Below are 19,195 nucleotides of genomic sequence, written 5' to 3'. Positions count from 1 at the left end.
GCAGGTTCTCCCTGTGTTTGCATGGGTTACCTCCTACATTCCAAAAACATGCAATTATGTTAATTGGCTTCCTTCAAATTGACCTTAGACTGTGTTAATAACATATGCCTATTGTAGGGACATTGTGAGGGGCAGGTAGTGACATGAATATGGACTTTGTAAAGCACTGTGCAATATGTCGGTGCTATATAAATACTGGATAATATTAATAATAAAAGAATTACAGAACTTTTAAAAGTTTACTTGTCATGAAAATGCCTAATTAAGTCCACTAATTTAAAAGCCCCACAAATAAAAAAAAGTTGCTAAACTATACAAAAAAAAGAACTATTCTAAAATGAAACCTTGTACTATACACTCTCAGAAGTGTTCAATGCTGAAGGATCTTTCAAGAACCGAAACATAAGGGAGAAAAGAGACATGGGCCGCCAGGGAGGTAAATAGCAGAGCTCCTCTAATGAAGGGTACTTTAGGTTTCAGTTTTTTAAACAGTTGCAGAGTCACTTTAAAATTTACTTTGTTGACAGCTCCGAAAATAGTTTATAAAACCTGCAAAAAAAATGAATTGCTAAAAAAATCATATGAAAGAAATTATGTCCTCCAACACAATGCAGAGATTTCGAGCAACTACGTTTCCCGAGAGGTAAAGTGATGTAACTGCAACCTTCAGAAAGTAGAAGCCAGGGTCAGAGAAAAATATGTTATTATTTTCTATAAATGCTTTATTTTGCAGTTATTTTAGGCACTGGCAGGAGTAGCAATTGTGTTACAATTTGGCTCTCTAGATCAGTGTTTCTTGCACTTTTTTTAACATGGGGGAACTTTCAGGTCTTCAAGGAACCCTTGCTATAACTACTATATTAGACGGTCACAGTATTGTAGGGTGGTGGTCAACAGGAAAAATTCCTCTTACATTGCTGGCCCTTGGGAAGAATGTCACCCCCAAAAAATAATTGAAGTCAGTTAAAACCGAACTGAAAGGCACCAATTGCTCATTGTTCAAGGAACTCCTAGGAATCCTGGTTGAGAAACACTGATCTAGACTGAAGTGTTGGTGAAGCACTGGACACTGGTATAAACAATAATTTGCAAGCAACTCTTGGAGGTTACTGTTGAAGTATTGCAAATACAATGGTCAAGAAGTGACAGCACCAACTAAGTTGAATAGGTGCAGTTGATCGTTATTTGCCAATGTTAAAGTTACAAAAGTAACCAATATATTTCAGGAGCTTATCAGTCCTTCATCAGTGCTTGCAGCTGCAGAATAAAAGACTATATAGCACACCAGATCCAAGTCTAGATCCAGGTTAGATGGATAAAAAGTCAATTTGGACTACATGTAATTACATATAGAAAGGTTCATTTAAGGTGCAAATCACACAACTTGGCCATACAAAATCAGCTACACCTATTAAACCTATTAAACTGTCATATATGCCCCAGGCTGATACTACAAATAAGGTCATGGACAGCAGATAAAACCATGAAAGGTTCCTCTTTATGCAACACTAATACAAAAGTTTTGATTGGCCTATGTGACACCCATTTTCCTTTTTGTTACAATACAGAGTGAATTTGGCCACCACAACAGCATAATTGTCCACCACAATAACACAATTTGTCCACCGACAGCAATAAAACATTAAAAAAGTTATTATCTTTCCTCACTCTTTTCAAACTAAAAAGAAAAATTTGGCTGGAGTTGGGGTGTAATGGTAATCCGCTTTTTTGTGAGTGTGAGTCGGTAATTTGCAATTTTCAATTACAATTTTGCCAGTCGATATAGCTTCTGGTTCATTTTCACCAACATCCATTTGATTTGTTTGATATATATATATATATATATATATATATATATATATATATATATATATATATATATATACATACATATATTCCTAAATTATAAAGTTATTTATTTATTGTAAGGGAACTCAAGATGAACTATTTACTATTTCTTTATTTTCCCAAGAAGAACCAATACTTTCCCAATCTGTCTAATATTCATTTCTTTCAGTTTATTTCACCATCATATCTTCCAATTAAGAAGGAAACGGGTCAAGGTTTTGTGGAATTGAGTAAAGTTTTGACAAAAGTAAAGCCAATTATTTTGCAGATCTTTTTGCCAATATTTTGCTGTGTATCTGTGGCCTTTTGGTTTCCATCAGCTGTCATGTCAGGCATCGTACATCCAGAAAAAAAAAAAAAAAAAAAAGCTTTGACAAGCTTCTCACACTTTTCAAACCACCCATAATGCCTGAGGCTATAAGAATGTATCAGATTCACACAACAATGCTTAATGCTCCATTGTTTTTATCACCTACACCAACATTATCTCAAGGAATTTTTACAATAAATTGGTAAATAAATAGTTGATTTGCCTTTTCAGGCTTCCACCTGTGACACATAGGCAAGGTGGTATCATCCTGTTTTAGGCAAGATATGGAGAGTGTAGATTATTCCAAATCTTAGTGATCTTCTCATGGATTTGGAGTGTGCATGGTCCCAGGACCATGTCAGAGGATGATGGTGTGTAAGCCTAGTTTATACCCTTATCTTAAGCATTTCAGCAGGAGCAGAACATGTAGCCCAGTGTCTACTTTATTGAGGCATTTGGTTTCTGGATCCGTAGTTTTCAGTGCGGGGATATCGAATCTATTAAATTTCGGCATAACGCTGACCCCTTTCATTGGTAGTAGTTTCATTACCAGATCAGGAAAGTAAACTGTAAAAGTGAAAAGTGTAAAAGTGTAAAAGTAAAAGTGACATTGGGTTAAAGGCTGGGTAAGTGTTGGGGTTTAGTGAGTAAATGCAGAAGTTACAGCATATTTTGGAAGGAATATGAAAACTTTACAGCCCCCCAGTATTTGACCCAAGATCAACTTTTGAGTAAGTCAATCCTAAAATAATGTGAATGTTTCCAGGAATGACTTGGCTGGCATCCTGACCATTTGTATTCAGTACTTGAAGCCACCAACCTGGAATAAGCATGCAAATAAAGATTTCTGACTTCTCTTTTCTGATCTGTATACTTATTAAATGGTAAAGTGAACCTCCCATAAAAAATGTCAGTCACTCGCTACCTGAGAGAAGGTAAAAAATATTAAAAAGATTCTGGCTATTGGTGGTAGGGTTGATGTTGTTGTGCTTGACCTTTGGTTCCATAGCTGAGCATGCGTAAGAATGCACCAAGCTCATTGCAGGAGTGCATGCCCATAGGATTTCAGGATCTGAAAATGTAGTGGTAAGGTGCAGTGAATTATTCTACAAAACTCAGAACCTCAGTGAGTATTTTTTAATATTTTTTTTTGCAAAACCTTCATTTAGAGGGGACTCTTTTTACTTGTTTTTAGCACTAAAACCTCAAACAAAGAACAAGCAGGTTGGTCCCCAGCGCCAAACACTAACACTGCTTGCTTACTATTTTAGAGAAAAATTTAAATATTGTACACTTTGATGCCATGGCATTTCTTCAGATTCACAGATTCCCCTGGGCCTCATTTAGAAGAATGCATTGGGAGGGTGAATTCTGAACAGACCCACCGAGTATACCGTGCAAGTCCAAAAGACAAATGGAGTTAAAAAAAAATAATAGTTGTCAGTAATGTTCTAAGTGCTTAAGTGCTTCTATGTTTCTGAAAACATTGCTCCTTGACTTTTCACTTAACTGTATGCAGTTTATTTAACCTTGTGGAGCTGTTTACATATTTATTTGTGAACGCCATTAATACCTATTTTACATAAACTACGATGTAATATATATTTAGAGGCCCTGACTTCACCCAACTGAAGAGCCTTTGGATGCAGCCGTCCTCTCTGACCTCTATGTTGTATGCTTCAGGGCTAATCAGATTCTTCATTGCTCCAAAAACTTGAATGCATTCTGGGATGAAAGTATGACAGCTGCTATCAATGGCTTACACCAGTAGCTATTTTTATGACCGGGGCTGCAAAGTTGGATTTGGTCAATTTAGTCAATTTTGGACAATAATTGCTTCCAACTCCATGGTTTTCACCATGAATGATTTTTATTGATGTCCTCAACCCATCTGTGGAAGACATGATTTTGTCATGATCTGTGCAGTGCAAAAAGAAGAAAAAGGAACATGAGGCTCTTTTTAGGGCACTGAAACATTGAATGTGATATAATAAAACTAAATTAAATTTTTTTGAACATTTTCCTAAAAGCATATAACAATTTAGGGGTAGTAAAAATTTAAATAGCAATTTAAAAGCAAACTTTGGTTGTTCACAAACAGAAAAATACCCACTTATAGATTGAATAAGGGTGGTATACTGTATCTTATCCCGTCGCGTTTCGCCCATAGTGGGCTTCATCAGGGGATCGTTGGATAACACCTCTGGGACTATAGAGATACAATCATGATAGTAAATAATATTTATCCATTGTATATAATCATATACACAAAGTGAAGAATATTGCAATAGTACATATAATTAGTATAGGAATATAGGTTTCCACTTAGGGGAGTATTATTTAAATAGTAATAGAGACCAGTCACTGCTGCTCCATCTTTGTGCAGGATGTCTGGTCACAACTTCACCCCAGTTTACTACAGAGGGCTGGTAATGGGTGGACCTGCTCATTTCTCTGCTCTCTGTACAGGTATATGAAGGTCATTGATGGTATTTACAAGGTAATACCTAAATTTGCATTTGGTGATAAAGGAGTAAATTTGAATTTTGGGTCTTAAATTTAGCTTTAACTGATAATTTATCAGCCGCACAGCAGTGTATTGTTGTTCATTGAAGTTGCCAACTCCAAGATCTGAAATTTGCCAAGGAGCAGTAGCGCACATACAGCAGGTTGCGCAGAGGAGTAGGAAGGAGACCTATGTGTAAGCAAATATGGCTGCCTCACTTTTCATATTAATTAAAAATTATACATTTGTAAAACATTATTTACATATTGATAAGATTATTTAAATCAAGCTAATCTATTTTACAATCACAAGTAAATTTAAAATGATATAGCTTCCCTTTAATTGAGGTTGAACTTTCACTAAAGGATGGACTTCTGCTAAGATGTTATCTGCATGGGTCTGTATATTCTTACTAAGATTTCCCAAGGTGATCTAGTTTGTACAATAAAATATAATGGTACGTTTTACTAAGTTTTTGTTACAATAGCACAGATACCAACAGTTCCACCATGATTGGACATTAAGTTGATGGCAGACAGGCTCTGACAGGGTCTGACTGAGTTGTACAATAAAATATAATGGTACGTTTTACTAAGTTTTTGTTACAATAGCACAGATACCAACAGTTCCACCATGATTGGACATTAAGTTGATGGCAGACAGGCTCTGACAGGGTCTGACTGATTAAAGTTCTCCAAGACTGGAGAAGAAAGACCTTCATGGAAAACCTGGAACAGATCTGGTCCAGGATTAAAGATGTTCCATTGAGGATAGATCTGTTCCAGGTTTTCTGGATCAGCCAGAGGCTCCCGTGATAGTTTATCTTCTCCAGTCTTGGAGGACTTTAGTCAATCGGGCCCAATAGAATGACAAAGCACTTATAATATGATATAGTAGTCAAACAACCTTTTTTTCATTAAAATCTACTACATATGTCTAAAAAATTGATGTATTTCCCTAGTTTAGTTCTCAGATTCTGGCTTCCAGCAAGGTTCTCAGAGTCGAGCTGTCATTTAAGGGCATGCCTTAAATCTGAATCATTGAATTAGGCATCAAAAACATTTCATATTCTGATTAATAAATAAGGTAGCATAGTAAATGTGGTTATCCAGAAGGCAAAGTGCAACACCCAATTACTATTCATGTGGTTCCAGAGACTGACCTCACCGGAAGGTTCAGACTCATCAAGCAGTTGATATTCAGTGTTGTTTGATGTGTACACATCACGTAGTAAACATACAGACTAATAGGACACGGCTCATAAATTTCACAACTACGGACACCAAATAGCAAGCTTTCATCTGTCCGAAGATGCGGTTCTACTGTATTGTGTGTACTTTGAGAAGGAACTATATTTGGATTGATGCAGAAATGTGAATATATTGTCATTTAATGTAGATCTAAACTTTAAATGGATGACAAATGTTTGCTAAAGAACTGTGAACCAAACAATTTAAAAGTATTTTTCTTTGATAACATGATTGTTTTCCCAGTATTTTTCATCCTTGGTTGCTCTAAGTACTATTGATCTACTCCAGCCACTTTCTGCAAGGACCTAGGTGGTTAATGTACAAGTATCGGCTCCTGTATGACAGTCTAAACAAGTCTCCAGTCCAATTATGTGACACACAAGCTTCATAAAGTAGTAAAAAAAAACTTCCAATATGTTTCCGGTTGAGCCAAATCTTTTTAGGCTTCACACGCTTCCCCTCCCAGATACTAAAGATCGCAATGGGAGGGTTTTAGCAACGGAGGCAGTACTGTCATCCAAAAGGCAGAGGATGGGATTGGTGTGGCCGGGTGCTGATTGACAGCAGTGTCAACACTGATAGCCTTCCACCACAATTTTCATCCCACAGTAGTGCTAGCAGGCACATGATATATATAGTGTTGCTACTCTGAATTTGGGAACAGGCTGAGTTTATTGCCAGGCTCAACCAATATTTGTAGTCTTTGCAGGGGGACTTATTGAAAACTAAGTGCAGATCTACTTATAAGGACGTGCCTGAGTACATACTTGTTTTTCAATGGGAGACCTACTTAAGGGCAGGCCTATTTGACTAGTGGCCCCTCGGTCCCTTACTTTATTCATCAAGCTGAATATTACATTTTATTTTGGAAAATTAGTGTTATTTTTATATTTTATCTTTTAGGTTAACAAGTCATGTTGTCGCCGGCCAGACAGGTTTTAGCTATAAACACACACTAGATTTCTGTCAGCAGAATGATCATTTCCAGTGACGGTAGTTGTACACAGAGCATTGTGCAATTTTTGGGGAAGGGGGATGAGCAGGAGGCACCTGCTGCATCCATTCTTTATCTGAAATTTTAGCAGTTGTTCTTAGTTGATCAATTTGTGATCCACCCAACGTTGGCTATATTTTCATCTGAGACGTTGACCAGAAAATTATTTAGTATGTGTACAAATGTTTATTCCAAGGAGATAGTATCATTCACCTCTGATTGGTGTATTATCGTGCAGTGGATCTGTCCCCAATTGCCCAGCTTCTCTTTTTTTACATGTTTTGCCTTAGCGTCAGCCATCCATTCCCCTTGGTACAGTGGGGGTAATTGTCACTAACAATGCCAGTGGACAGAAATTTCTTTTGCATTCTTTTACATTTAGTTATTTCCAATTTATAGGTTTATTCTGGGTATAGCTATTAGTAGGGCTTTCAGGAAAAAAATAAAATTTACACTTACCTTTATAGGTGGAAAGCCATCGATCCCTCCGCAATCCTAGCACCACCATCTTCTTTCTTCTTCTTCCTGATTCTTCTTATGTCACCCAATCTTGCACTGCACAGGTGTGAGATCAGGTGATGTACTTTCCTAAAAATGTAAAACAAATGTGACAGTCTCACTGCGCATGTGTGAGATTGGCACTCTTTTTACATTCCAGGAAAGCTCTTCTGCACATGCCTGAAATTGGGTATGCGCAGAAGGAGCAGCCTTCAGCCTCCTGGGATACATGGCGTATGTATCCCAGGAGGCTGCGGGTCTCTTATTCAGTCTTTACTACCACGGCAGTAAAGATGGAAGGGGATTGGTCCTCCCTTTCAAATTAAAAAAAAAAATATTTAAAAAAAAATAATTTTCTTTTTATAAAAGGCTTAGCCACACTTATATATAGTGGAAAGCATTAGCCACCCTTTTATAATATGTAAAAAAAAATAGTGATAGGTCTGCTTTAAGCCTTTATGGCTTCAGTCCATATTTAGCATGACCAAAAAAAATTAATTACAAATTTGAACTGGTAATATTATTTAATTTTTACTAATTATTTAATTTACTAATTATCTTTTGTTTATGACACAAAAGGATTACACTAATTGCCACCCACGTAAGCTTTAGTTCTCCATCCCAGCAAGCAGGTAAGTACAATAAATATATATTTTGGGCCTACATAGATCTGATATTCAAAATCTTCATTATCTGAATAACTGTGGCCCTCTAAACCTGGAATGCAGCCATCCAGCAGCCTTCAGCAGAAGCAGAGTTAACGTTCCATCTTGTACACTGCGCTGCATGATATATAACGCCCGCCTCCCACGTGTCTGGCTGTTTGTCACAGAAATCTGTCGGTTTCTCCCTCTGTACAGCCCCCACTAGCAGCCAGACATTTGCTGCATTCCACAGATTCAGCTCATTTCCTTCTTCTACCCACACACAAATTAGCACTAATCTTCTTTGCTATGTTCACAGAGCCAAACATGACTGGCCAATTTTAGGCACGAATGAGCCGAAAATGTCGTTGACTTGGCCTAGCCCTACGGATGGCTGCATGGCGGTGTCACCAGTTCTTAGAACACTCAAAGGGACTTATTTTTGTAATGTTTTTGATCTGTTTTGTTTTTTGTAATTTAATGATGTGGACACCAATTTTTAGATCAGCAAAAGATCATTTCTAATTGGTTGATGAAGGTCCCTATTCAGCTCACATAGTTTTTTAGTATAAGGCTGAAGTCACCTGAAAGCAGAATCATTCTACTTGCATACACAGTCTTTATTTTGTTCTACTATGTTGCAATGGGAAAATAAAAAGGGAAAATTGGATTGATTGTTGCGAAGGAGAAATAAAAACCTTTAAGTATTTTATTTACTATAACTGGTCACAGGAACCCAACCTATTGACACTTCTCCTCCTTAGTTGGGGACATCCTGTCCTTGGCCAATCCTTGTGTAAACCAAATCCCATAAAGCACAGATTTCCAGAATAGCTCCAATGAGAGCTTCATACTCAAACACCTGCATTCCCAGCTATTCAGATATTCATCAGCCTAGAAAGCGAGTGGTCACGTATTCACGAGCCAGTTAGCAGCAGAGAAGGTCTAAAATGGTCTTTCTCTGTAGAACATTTATGCATATTATTGGCACATTAAGGCCCAATAATAGTGATTAGTTGCTGCTGATGACCCACAACAATCGTGATTAAAATGGATAGTTTGAAGGCACGTATGTCATCACTAATGCAAGGTTCATGCTGCCCTATGAAGAACATAAATGCTATCTTCTCTGCAGTAGCCACTTAGTTAGTCACATCTAGAAATGATCAGGGATTTGTTTTTACATTTTTTAATGTTGTGATATTTCTACAAAAATAAGGTTAAATTTTCCCCATGTGTCCAAAATGTATCCAGGAAATATAACTTTTTATATCTTTCACCAAAAAGACCCTTCCCTCGTGGCACTGCAAGCATACAGAGCATGCACAACCATCCCAAGAAACCCAGAAATAAGCCACCTTCTCCCTATAAAAGTTTCAGAATTTAACAGATGCTCAGTTTTCCCAAAAAGAGATGTAATTAGGATCATACTGCAACCCTAAAAAAAGAATAAGAACGATAATATTTTGCCTTTCACCTCCATGGTTTTTGACAAAATCTTTGCAAAAATTTGAACAAAAATACATTTCCTAATTTTGCTCATTACTAATTACATTCAGTTGAGTTTGGTCTATAATGTTAAAGATGATTGATTATTAACTTCCTCAGTTTGACACATGCTAAGACATTTACAGATACATGGGTAACTCTTTATTCAATCACCATGGCAGTCACCTTCAGCCATGTAATTAAAACAATTAACACACATCCCAAACTTCATGGCACTATAGCAATTGGATTATGTAAATTACAGCAAAGTGGTTTCACACATTTTCACACTTCTTGTCAGGTTCTTGGACAATCAACCTTGACACCAAAGTCATTGAATTGGTCAAGGGACCAAGAGTTACCCTTGTGGCAATAAATTCTAGAATATAATCCGAGAAGTCATTAAAACTAAGAAAGCCACCTGAATTAATGATCACATTTCTTCAATGTTCCAGAACAAGGTAAATTGAATGTGACCAACTACTACTAGCTATACTGTGATCTGGATAAATAAAAACCTTCACAGACCTGCTGTGCAATGATATCACATATGTCACATAATTCACCATGCCCTGGAAATAGATATGGGTAAAAATCAAGGAAGAATAAAAAAAACTAGATGCTACATACAGTAATCAGATTGCAGCTGTTCTAACACTGTTTTAAGGTATTTTTAGAAATATCCACGGACGTTTTTCCGGAGACCTGTAGGCATCAGATCTAACTATGAAGCTGACTTACTCACCAAGCAATGAGCTTTTCAATTTCCAGTATGGAATGGATGAACCCTTCCAGGATTTTTATTTTGTCATCAACAAGTTTTCCCTTCTCTTGTAGTGCCAAAGACCCACCCGAAGGAAATCTCTCCAAAGTTAGGAAAAGTGTCCTGTTAGGTAGTTGTCACCAGAAGTTGTGCCACCATTGAAGGATATTTTTTGTTGGTTACAATTTGAAGCTAAAGCTAAAAATCGAACTAAACTCACAAACCCTGTCACTCCACCACCGGCACATCTTTTCCTGATCCTCTCAAATCTTAACAGCCAACTATGCCAGGACTTTGCACTTTAACCAGATGTTTTTTATTGAAGAACAGACAAAGCCTGTTTTTTATGCAGCAAATAAAAAAAAAATGTTTTTTCAGGTATAATTCAGCTTCAATTTGCCTTTATTTGTCATCTATGAATGAAATAACTAAATTCAAATTAATGAATGGTGCGGAATGGAGATGGAAGAGCTACATGATACTGGACACCAACCAAGCTCTACATGACTTTATGTCGCTTTCAATGCACGTTCTGAGAAGCTTATGGTGTGCCATAAAATTTCTGTACAGTAGGAGGTAGGGGCTGGAGTTCAGTTCTGGATTTTTCCTTCAGTTGCAACATTCATTTTCCAAATGACAAGTACGGATGTTTTTAGCTGAGACACAGACAGCAATAAAAACCCCTTTTACACTTTTAGTGCCATTGGCTGCTTACGGGTGCATACTGTAGCAATCTTATGCTGCATGTCTGGGACTAGCAGACTGCACTGCAAATAAAAACAGGCTTGTGGCTGCCTTGTGGTTTCTGGAACCACACTGCATTCCACCATGGCCACGGTCATGTACACAAAATCATTATTTTGAGTGGGAGATATTGGGACCAGGGATGGGCCTGGAGCAGTATGCTAGAGTTCAACAAGGTCTGAAATGCAGCTAACCTATTTGCACAAAAGCCATCAATGCAACCCAAGCACAACCTCCATGCACAAATGGCGTAAAAACTGTTTTCTTACTATTTTGCATTGAAACAGCCTTAATGACATAATTGTGGCCCAATCATACCAGCTGATGCTTCAACACACCTGCCAGAGACTCTGCAGAGAAGCTAAACATAGCAATGAATTTATTCTTCGTAAACTGTCCCTTCAGATCCCAGACGCCTGCGTGGCTCCATGAATTTTGTCTGTTTGCCATGTAAATGACGGATGTTTATTTCAAGTGATGGCAACAGGTAGAGATAGACTTTTTCTGTGCTGTCATCCCCATGGTGAGCGCAGGCCTGGGGGACGTTTTACAGTCTTTAGCTAATCCCTTCAGCTGATTAGATGCATTGCAAAGGCACATTGTTTTCTCTGCTCTTTTATTTGCACAGTAAATCTCTACACGGCATCACTCGTCAGTGCTGGAAATATTAGACAGAAGGGAATTTAGAAAAGAATATCAAGGTGCCTCATACATATCAAAATTCTCTAAAGAGAAAGGTAATTGTAGCAGCAGTATAGTTTTTTTATTACTTATATTTCACTTTTTATGTCCAGTGATAGAAAATGTTAACCAATGGCTTTGCAATAAGGTAAATATGAAATGATGTTGCTGAATATTTCATATTTACAAGTTGCAGACAACAGGTGGCAAGCTATGAGCAAGAGAGGGATTTGTTCTTCTCATTCTACAGCAGTTCTGTGACATATAGACCCTAAAGCTCAACTTTGGGTTCCGGCCATGCACCCAAGCGCCCCCTTTCCCCTTGCTGTATTATTTTGTATATATATATATATATATATATATATATACACAAAATAATATATATACATATATAAATATATATATACATATATATTTATATATACAGTCACATTTATTAGTGGGGGTCTTCTTCCTTTCTGGATCTTCTCACTTTGGTAGGCAGTCTTCAATGATTCAAAAGCAACTTTGAATTATGACATTAGCACCAATCTGTTCATTTTTACAATGTGATTGCAGGGCACTGGGTGACAGCCCCTCAGGGCTTTTATTTGATTGGGCTTTTTGAATATTTATATAATATATTCCAAGTTGAAGGGAGATTTCTTAATACATGCAATCCTCTTGGACTCTTTACCATAAGGTATATTTTTTGATGTTGTCCAATGTAACCTAAAAACATATGATTCAAGAATAAACTTTAAAATAGAAACCTGAAATATAAATCCTAGCACCGGTTATTATTACCGTCATTGCTAAATTTGGGTGGGTCTACTTTTTGCTCAGATTTATAGATGTCCGACCTTCCCTATGCACAGAGCTCCATTTATTGGCCAGGAGGCATTTTTGATTGGAAGGGAGGTATCAGACCACTTCTAAAAAGGGCAAAGTCGTCTAGATCTCCAGCATTCCACTGTGGTAGGGGGGTTTGGGAAATTTGGGAAGGTTGGGGAAAAAAGCTGACCTCCAGCCTTCCCTTCAGTCTTGCACATTTGTGGAGGCTCCTCTGCTGTGCCGAAACTGCATATTCTAATTTCACAGCAAGTAAGATAGATCCATTTCCTGGCTGAAAGGCGTCATTGGATTTCATATATTTAAATAATAGAGAATCAGCAATACATATGGGCATTTCCTGCTTTTGGATGCTATATACAACACCCTGCTGGACCCTCCTACGAGCCATGATTTGCCTCCACTGCACTTGGAAGCACCTAGTGATGAGGTTGCTAGATCCTAAAAAAGATATGTAATGAAAACTTTTTATAAATTTTATTAGCACGTTGATGATGGGCAAATGAAGGAACATAAACACATTAATATTCAGCTTTAAAATCTTCAATCATGCATTACTCTGACTTTACCTAAGAATTAAAAAGCAAGCTTCAATTGAGTTTTACCACTAAACAAATGCAAAATTTTCATTATATGTGACATTTTCAGCCTTATCGTGCCACAGAATCCATTAGTTTAAACTGAGCTAAATAATACCTCAACGCTCACCCTTCCACATATTACAACATTCTTGCATTGTTTAGAGACTACAAAACAATTTCATTTTAGTTAAACAATGGCTGACACGTGAGATGTGACACCTGCTTGTTTAAAGCATGTTCTATTGTTTGTGATTCTCCTCTCTCCTCTCCGTGTTGACTCTGCGGATAAATGCAAGCTGTCATTGTATTACATTTGATTTTTTTTTCATTATGTGTTACTCATATCGTGTATATACGCAGATTGTTGTCTGCCTCCTCTTTGGGGAGATATATTTATAAAGGATTGGCAATCAGATAGCAGATCTGCACGTGTAATTTTTATATATCCGGATTTTTCTAAGATGTATAAAATTTGTACAGTGCTGATGTGTGCTTTAATTGTCCTACTATAATTACACTAAATTGGAAAAAAGATGCTCAGTTCGCTGAAAGTGGAGTTAATGATCGCCATATTGCAGCTGCGTATACAATTATTATTATTTGTATTTATATAGCACCAACATATTAGTTTTGTCACCAAATGTGCCTCAAAGGGGCTCACAATCTAATGTCCCCACCATAGCCATATGTCATTAACAGTCTAAAGCCAATTTAGGAAGGAAAGCCAAATAACCTAACTGCATGTTTTTGGGAGGCAGGAGGAAACCGGAGTGCTCGGAGAAAACTCACGCAAACACAGGGAAACATACAAGTTTCTTTTAGATCCAGATCCGAACCTGTGACCTAGTTCAACAAAAAAAGTGCTAGCCACTGAGCCAACCATGCCACCAACTAATTGGTTCAAAAGTGGCTATCAGAATGTTATAAACAATCGCCACTAATCTAAATTGTGGCCTATGGCTATCAAAGTTGCAAACACTATCTGGTGAAAGGTAAATTGGAGGTTGTGCTAATCACCATTTTATAATTACAATGGTAGCACAATGTAGGTACAATGAAAAATCTTGATAAATAGCAGTGATCGCCAGTTCCTTTATAGCTAATAATCAGTCCAAGAATTGACCATCATGCGGTTTATTTTATACAATACTTAAGTTATTTCAGCATAAATAACAGCACTTTGGGAATCAGCATGATCATCATACATGGGTCCTCTGCTCTATTAGGCTATGTACACATTTCTGTCACTGGAAACGATCTTCTGTAATTAATGAAAGATGAATGAACGAGCGCTGTATACCAAGCATCATTCCGTTTCATGAAGAGGGGAAGGAGGGGAGGAGGAATAAATGGCACCCACCTATGTTCTCCTCCTTTGAAATTCACTGCAGTCTTTCTAGATCATTTGTTGATATCGTGGAGCTACTGTCTGATTTTGAATGATTTGACACGTTCCCAGACCACTGTCACCAGAACTAAAAGTCTAGAACAATCCAAAAATTGTCCGTTGACCTTCTTTTCTGGTAATAAATAAAAATTTTGAATTTTTTTGAGTCCATGTTATAAAAAAGGGGTTTTAATTCATCAAAAAATGGCTTTGTGGATGGTTTAACATGAACCTTTACTTTGACTAATGCCCACCACAGTTGCCTAAATTCCTTTACCAAGCCATATGGTGGCAGGAGTAGGGAAAAAATACCCATCCGATTCAATTAATTTAGAAACTTATATGATAATAAATGCTATATAAAGCACCCCTATTGAACAAAACTTTTAGGTTGGTGACCCCACTTTTTAGTTAAAAATTACACCTTGGCCATGGACTCAACTTTACCCCCAAGACTGGACAATGAAGAAACCACCATATGGAGGCTCAAAGGTTGAAGAAACTCAGAAAATTATCCCAGAGAGAAGACCATGGGGATCTACTGTACAGAATCAACAAATCCAGATACAGTACAATACAATGATATATGAAGTAAGGCAATTCTACTTTATAGCAGCTATAAAAAGCTGTTTGCCTCCTGGGTTTCAGAACAGCTGCACCCCCAGCAAAACCTGTAGTTACTTCCCAAGTCATCTGTACCTCTGGTGGAGCAAAGGTGTTCTGTTGCTGGCTGGTAAACAAGACCTAGTCATGCAGTATACCAGCTTGTTTGTATTTTCTATTAACCTCCTGGGCGGTTCATTTCTGTCCGGCTTTATATGTCTAAAAGCAGTACATTGTTTTTCATTAAAATTTATTTTACAGTATAAAATAATAGTATGAGTATAATATAAATTTGAAACACAAAATCATGTCAAAATAATAAATACACCTAAATTTTTTTTTTTTAAATTAAAAAATAAATACATATTATACTCATATCATTAAATTATACTGTAAAATAAATGTCATGAAAAACAATGTATTGCTTTTAAATATATAAATTCACTCTATTGCATTCAATACAGTTGTTTTGTATTGAATGCAATACAAATAGATTTGAATTTCCCACCCAGCTCGCCCCGAACAGAACGTCCGCATGCAACAATGTCCCCGGTGACATGAATTACCCGGTGACTCATCAAATGCTGAGAACGCCGGTTGGAGGAAGAAAGAAGACGGGAATCGCGGAGAAGGATGCTGGTGGATCAGGTAAGTGCTTTATTTACTATTGTTTTACATTGCTTTACCTATACAGCATCGTTCATGCATCGTGCAGTCTTTTCTCGTTGGAAAGGATCGTGAAAGATCCTTTCCAACGAGAAAAATTGCAGGTGTGTATGCAGCTCTAGTTCTACCCTACTAGCTAAGGGCTGAAAGCTGCTCATTCATGAATTACAGGTAAGGTAATTTAGGCATGGGCCATGTTAGGACAGAGATGAATGCCACTACCTAGTAATATTTTGGATATTAGGGCACAGTAATGGGTGCTGCACATAGCCCAAGTTTAGCTTGTTTGTTGCAAAGTAGAAATTGTTTATCTCTACAAACTGCTGATTAATTATATTATGTTTTTAAGCACAATGCCTTAGAAGTGCTTGGTATTTCAGATATTTGTATAGCATATAAAGCAAATTACTTGCATTAATATATAAAACACATCTAAGTTTACAAAAATGTCCACAATGGAAAGAATGTAATAGGATGCACAGGGATCATGCATTTGTTCTGGAATGATGGGCTGCATGGAAAAATTAAGGTACAAATAGCTCAGCATATATAGGATGATAAGGGTTCAGTACAATAGAGGTACACAAGGCTCATTACAGCAGATGTCTATACAGTTCAGTACACAGGGAGGTCAGATAAACGGGGGTAATTACCTGGCTGCCAAGAACAGCACACAGCTGACGGCCAGATAAGCCAACAACATGAATTTCAATAAATGACTTGCTCTTAAATAAAGCATTGTGAATTGAAAAAAAAACTGGATAATGCCATTGGTCTGTCAGCATAGCATATAATTGGCTAGGAGAGCACACATGATCACTGGATTGTAAGGTATTGGGCAGACAGGCTGCTCTATGGAAATACCTGCCATTTTTCAAGATCTCAGTTGGGATGACTGGCCATTGGTCAGTTGTGATGTCACGGTTGCCATAGCTACACTGAAGCTGTAGCTTTCCACTACTTGCTACGGAGCCTCTCTTGAAGCATCTCCAAAGCATTTATCCTGAGAATTTGTGCAGATTGCAGATTTCTATTTGTCTTGTTTTGTCTTGAATCCCCTACAGGAGCATCTGATATCATCTGGGTGCCAACGCCGATTATCGGAGGCCGTTTACGGCCCAACATCTCTGAAATGCCCTCACATGAGGGAGAAGGCCCAACAGGCCAAAATTCTCCAGTAGCTCATAGGACAAGATCCAGAGTTACACTTGGCAGCAGAATTTCTGAATATCTGCTGCCTGAAAGACCAAGAAGAAGAGGACGTCTAGCCAACGACCAGAGAACTGAAGATCAGCCGGGCTGCGTTATCTGCTTGATGGAGTATGAAGAGGGAGACCAAACTGAACAACTCTCCTGTTCACACCAGTTCCACCAGGCCTGCATTAACACATGGCTGAGGCAAAGTCGTACCTGTCCCCTCTGCCGGACACCTGTTCCTGAAATCAGTGAAGGTATGCTGCCTGTTATTGTTCCTATGATCATTCAACACACTGGCAATGAATCTACTCGGCGAATTATTGTTTGGTCTGAAGAACTGCATGAAGAACACTCATTCATCGTCTCTGCAGAAACCGAGAGCTCACGCCCATGGTATTTCTCCCTTACAGGTCAAGATGATGACGTTTATATGCATTTGTTACCAGGGCTAACCATCTGGATAGCAGCTTTCCCGGCAATAGAGAGATCTGTTGGCTAGTTTCCTTGCCACCCTTTATCTTATCCTAACCAGGTATGTGCTGAGGTAGGTGTGTTTTTTATTTCAATTTCCTTTATTAATAACACTAAAGCCACATACACACCTGCAATTATAGTCGTTGGAAAGGATCTTTCACAATCCTTTCCAACGACTAAGCACTCCACGATGCATGAAAGATGCTTTACATACAGCACCGTTCTGCTCTATGCAGAGGGGAGGGCAGAGCAACGGAGTGGCACCCCGCTGCACGCTCTCCCCCTTCATTTGCATTCTGATCGTTCGCCGTTCATCGTCCGTGGATCCGCCAGGATGGTCGTTCAGACGATGAACAACGCACGCTGTATACACTTCATATTCTTGTCCGATATCAGCTCTGAGACGATTATCAGGCAAGAACCACTGGAAGTGTGTACGTAGCTTCATAGGTGGTATCTGCATGGCAAGGAAACCATATTTCCATATCCCATTTTTGGATATCGCTGGGCCCTGCAAAGGTAATTAGTAGTTAATCTGCTTTTGCCAGAAGGAAGGAGCTACTCACTTTTTGCAAGCCGCATTCCAGAGGGCCTTTCATGGCTAGTAGAGGGACACACATGCACCCATTTAATATCCAAAAAAGGTCCCAAGCCTGTAAAAGTATTTTTTATTTTTATTTTTGGTAGTTTTAATGTAATAATTATTTTAAAAAATATACTGCTGGACCATAAACTGTATCCCAGCAACAGCTTGTTAAAAAGTAGTAGTATTTTTTTTTTTTTTTTACTATTGTGTTGAAGTTTTACTTCTAGAGCAGATTATCTCTTTCAAAGAATGTGTGAAGGGTATTATGTACTCCTGAACACATTCCGCAGGGTAAAGGGACAAAAATTTGGGGGCCACATGCATAGGATTTTATATTGAACAACGCGGGAACATGCTAGGTAATTAATGGTAAAAATGTAGTAATATACAATTTTTAAATAACTAATCATTTTCATTCATACTAGATATGTAGATAATGCTAGATGAACAGACAAAAAAAGCATAGAGCATAGAGTAGATAACATACAAACACACACTCACATATGTACACACATAAACAAACATACACATTTATAGGGATGAGCAAGCAAATGTATTAAATTCGGTCTCGCTGCGAATTGGGCTGTTCTCACTTACCAAACATGTAGGCGAGAACGGCATTTGTAGGACTGAATTTTTGGGACCTGCAAGACCAATCAGGAGAGCAGAGCTGTCTGCTCCACTCCCCTGTTGCTCTTGCAGCTCTTTGCTAGTTGTGTGTGTTCTTGGATAGAGTTTCTCTATCCAAGAACACAAGAGTCCTGTGTTCCTGGATAGAGAAACTCTATCCAGGAACACATAGTACAAGGCAGCAACAGCAATCAGGGGAGCCGAGCAGCTCCGCTCCTCTGATTGCTGTTGCAGCCCTGTACTATGTGTTCCTGGATAGAGTTTTTCTATCAAGGAACACAGTGTGAGTCTCATGGCTGGCTGCTCATGAATGAATGCAGCGTGTGTTAAATCCTCTGATTTTTCCCACGGCCACGTTCATTCATGAACGCAAGCTGCATGACTCTGAGAGGAGGAGTATCGCGGCTGCATTTATGAATGGAGCCGTGAGAATCCTCCTCTCAGTGAGAGATCCCCGGGCAGTACAGGTCAGAATGAGGGCTTGCCCTCATTTTGACCTGTAGTGCCCAGGGAT

The 19,195-nt window shown here is 38.2% G+C and overlaps 1 protein-coding gene across 1 annotated transcript in view; it reads right to left on the bottom strand.

Moving 5' to 3' along the window:
• The window catches only part of GRIK5 (glutamate ionotropic receptor kainate type subunit 5), a 196,543-nt gene that overhangs the window by 143,450 nt on the left and 33,898 nt on the right, over positions 1-19,195 (bottom strand). The window lies entirely within an intron of this gene.

The sequence above is a fragment of the Pyxicephalus adspersus genome, chromosome 11 (assembly GCF_032062135.1).
Source record: "Pyxicephalus adspersus chromosome 11, UCB_Pads_2.0, whole genome shotgun sequence".
Taxonomy (NCBI): domain Eukaryota; kingdom Metazoa; phylum Chordata; class Amphibia; order Anura; family Pyxicephalidae; genus Pyxicephalus; species Pyxicephalus adspersus.
This window is presented reverse-complemented; position numbering and strand designations above follow the sequence as displayed.